The sequence below is a fragment of the Protobothrops mucrosquamatus genome, unplaced genomic scaffold (assembly GCF_001527695.2).
Source record: "Protobothrops mucrosquamatus isolate PMUCROS unplaced genomic scaffold, P.Mucros_1.0 scaffold3498, whole genome shotgun sequence".
In the NCBI taxonomy this organism is placed as follows: domain Eukaryota; kingdom Metazoa; phylum Chordata; class Lepidosauria; order Squamata; family Viperidae; genus Protobothrops; species Protobothrops mucrosquamatus.
This window is the reverse complement of record NW_015389470.1, coordinates 18866-23143: the sequence shown is the minus strand read 5'-3', so window position 1 is coordinate 23143 and position 4278 is coordinate 18866.

Genomic DNA, 4278 nt, shown 5'->3' with positions numbered 1-4278 from the left:
AACATCATCAATGCTACAAGGGTTTGTGGAGTGGTGGGGGAGGAGGAGGAGGAGGAGGAAGAGGAAGAGGAAGAGGAAGAGGAAGAGGAAGAGGAAGAGGAAGAGGAAGAGGAAGAATAGGAGGACTGTGGCTCCCTTGGTGCTCACTGAGCTTGATTATTTTGTTGCAGATGTGCCATGACCCAACCAGGTAACATCATCAGTTCTAGAAGGGAGGAGGAGGAGGAGGAGGAGGAGGGGGAGAGGAGGAGGAGGAGGAGGAGGAGGAGGAAGAGGAGGAGGAGGACTTTGGAGCCCTTGGTGCTCACTGAGCTTGGTTATTTGTTGCAGACGTTTCATGACCCAACCAGGTAACACCATCAGTGCTACAAGGGTATGTGGAGTGGTGGTGGGGGGAGAGGAGGAGGAGGAGGAGGAGGAGGAGATTTGAAATTGAGCAACAGAAGACAGGAAATGTATAACTCTTGATAAATTAAGCATTTTTCTTTACCTACAATTTCTTCCCCCCCGTAAAACGTTTCTTGTTCTGAGACCCGGAAAGGCATTTTCCATCTGAATTCTCCATTCACAGCTCTTCCATATTCTCAGTAGGACACTTCTAATAAAATTATCCTTTAAAATCCACATTAACCTTCACTGTGTTATTATGCCGTAGAAAACTGTGCCATCCAAACCTCGATCACGATCTTCTAATTCTAAAATTATTTCTCCGCAAAACCGTACTTGGTTGCGTGCAATCTGCCTCGTTTAAAAAAAGTTTGAGTACGTATAGTTTTAAAAATGTTCACTGCTTCTCTTATTCTGTTCTTACGATTTGGAAGCAGCCCAGACTCACCTTATCGGGGTGTGTGTGTGTGTGTTTGTGTGTGTGTGAGTGAGGGCAGCATATAAATGTAATACAGCTGGTCCTTGACTTACGAACCACAGACAAGCCCCAAATTTCTCTTTGCCCCACTTTATGACTGTTCTTTGCCCCAGTGGTTAAACGAATCACTTCCGTCGTTAAGTTAGCCACACCGCTGTTAAATGAATCTGGCTTCCCCCATTGACTTTGCTTGTCAGAAGGATCACAAAAGGGGATCACGGGACCCTGGGGGACACTGTATCCATCGTAAACACGAGTCAGTTGCCGAGCGTCTGAATGTTGATCACATGACCCTGGGGAGGCTGCAATGGTCTTAGCTGCGAAAAACGGTCATAAATCACCTTTTTTTCAATGCCGTTGCAACTTGGAATGGTCACTAAATGAACTGATGCAAATCAAGGACTAACTGTAGCTAATCATAAAGAATCACAGAGTTGGAAGGGCCCTTAGAGGTCTTCTAGTCCAACCCCCTGCTCCAGCATAATACATAAGAAAATCCACTCTTTCATCCAACTAAGCCGCAGACTGCAGAATAATAATAATAATAATAATAATAATAATAATAATAATAATAATAATAATAATAATAATAATAATGATAATGATAATGATAATGATGATGGTGGTGGTGGTGGTGGTGGTGGTGGTGGTGGTGGTGGTGATGATGAGATGATGATGATGATGATGGGAGGGACCTTGGAGGTCATCTAGTCCAACCCCCTGCTCAGGCAGGTAACCCTATACCATTTCAGACAAATGGCTGTCCAGTCTCTTCTTAAAAACTTCCAGTGTTGGAACATTCACTGCTTCTGGAGGCAGGTTGTTCCATTGGTTAATTGTTCTAACTGTTTTATATTTAACTCTTGATTTTTATTTTTATTTTTTGCCCCCCTTGTCAGACGACACCAAGCTGGCCGGAATAGCCAACACTCCAGAAGACAGGCTTAGGATACAGGAGGATCTGGACAGACTTGAACACTGGGCGCTATCTAACAAAATGAAATTCAATGGTGAAAAAAGTAAGGTTCTACATTTAGGCAAGAAAAACCAAATGTACAGATATAGTATAGGGGGTACCTTGCTCAATAGTAGCAACTGTGAGAGGGACCTCGGAGTCCTAGTGGACATATCACTTAAATAGGAGCCAGCCGTGTGCTGCAGCTGCCAAAAAGGCCAACACACTGCTGGGCTGCATTAACAGAGGGATAGAATCAAGATCACGTGAAGTATTAATACCACTTTACAAGGCCTTGGTAAGGCCACACCTAGAATTCTGCATCCAGTTTTGGTCACCACGATGTAAAAAAGATGTTGAGACTCCGGAAAGTGTGCAGAGAAGAGCAACAAAGATGATCAGGGGACTGGAGGCTAAAACATATAAGGAACGGTTGCTGGAATTGGGTATGTCTAGTTTAATGAAGAGAAGGACGAGGGGGGACATGATAGGAGTCTTCCAGTATCTCAAGGGCTGCCCCAAAGAAGAGGGAGTCAAGCTGTTCTCCAAAGCGCCTGAAGGCAGGACAAGAAGCAACAGATGGAAACTAATCAAAGAGAGAAGCAACCTGGAACTAAGGAGAAACTTCCTGACAGAACAATTAACCAGTGGAACAACCTGCCTCCAGAAGCGGTGAATGCTCCAACACTGGAAGTTTTTAAGAAGAGACTGGACAGCCATTTGTCCGAAATGGTATTTCTATTCTATTCTATTCTATTCTATTCTATTCTATTCTATTCTATTCTATTCTATTCTAAAATCTGTCTATTCTGTTCTGTTCTGTTCTGTTCTAGATCTCTTCCTGTTTGACACACATCCTCGTCAGGTGCTTTTTGACCAAAAATATACCAAACTTTGACAACTTGAGAGTTAAACTGACCCAGCCTCGGATGGGTCAATCAAGGTCAATATGCTGGTAAAAGATATCCCTTCGCAGAGCTCTTCTCTAATTCCAGAATCGATGGGCTCTTGGCTTTCTCTCTGTGCGCTGAGAATTAAACATCTGCAAAGGGACGTTCTCAAACCCTCAGCGAATGAGATCATTAAAACCTCATTATTCCCTGGGTGACAGGCAAAAGCCTTTTTTTCCCTCCAGCCTCCCTCAAACTTTGGATATTGATCCCGAGAGGTTCATTTATTTCAGAATCGGCCTTAAGAAAGTGAGAGAGAGAGAGAGAGAAGCAAAAACTGTACACTTGGTGCGCTTCTTGTTCCGAGACACAAAAAAGAAATAGAGATCGTCCCCGATTTACAGCCACAAAAAAGGAATGCAGGTAGTCCTCAACTTTTGTCTGAAATGGTATAGGGTTTCCTGCCTGAGCAGGGGGTTGGACTAGATGACCTCCAAGGTCCCTTCCAACTTTATTACTACTACTACTACTACTACTACTACTACTACTACTACTACTACCATCATCATCATCATCATCATCACAATCGCAATCTCCTAAAACAAGGAGGTTCCAACAGATGGAAACCAATCAGGGAGAGAAGCAACCTGGAACTAAGGAGAAATTTCCTGACAGTTAGAACAATTAACCAGTGGAACAACCTGCCTCCAGAAGCTGTGAATGCTCCAACACTGGAGGTTTTAAAGAAGAGACTGGACAGCCATTTGTCCGAAATGGTATAGGGTTTCCTGCCTGAGCAGGGGGTTGGACTCGATGACCTCCAAGGTCCCTTCCAACTTTATTATTATTATTATTATGGATCATCGCACAGTCAGCCAGATGTTCAGACTGGATTTGGCATTTTTGTCTACCTATCGAGTCCTTCCCAAGGACCTGGGATGGGCAGATGTGGATGTTTGATGATATTACAGATCTAGTCACAGGATGGAAGCAGTTCCCAGTAAGGCCGCCTTTTGAAATTGACCGATGGCGAATTTGTCAATGCCGATGATGGTGTTCAAGTGGTGCTCCAGTTGTTTTGGGATTGCACCCAAGGTGCCTATTACTATTGGTACTACCCTTGCTTGCCTTTGCCACAGTCTTTCTATTTCTATTTGTAGGTCTTTGTATTTTGTGATCTTCTCCAGTTCTTTCTCGTCTATTCTGCTGTCTCCAGGCACTGCCACGTCCACTATCCAGACTTTTTTGTCTTTCTTATCAACAATTGTTAAGTTATTATTATTATTATTATTATAATTTCAGTGCATCTTCATCATTGTCCTTCAGATATTCTTCCAAAGCCATTCTTTCTTCTTCTATTATTATCATCATCATCATCATCATCATCATCATCATCATCATCATCATCACAATCGCAATCTCCTAATACAAGAGGTTCACAGAGTCGTGCCTGATTTTACGACCTTATTCGCCGTGTTTCTTAAGCGAATCGCACAGTCGCTAAGCGAATCTGGCTTCCCCCGTTGACTTCGTTTGTCGCAAGCCATCTAAGGAAGGTCACAAATGGC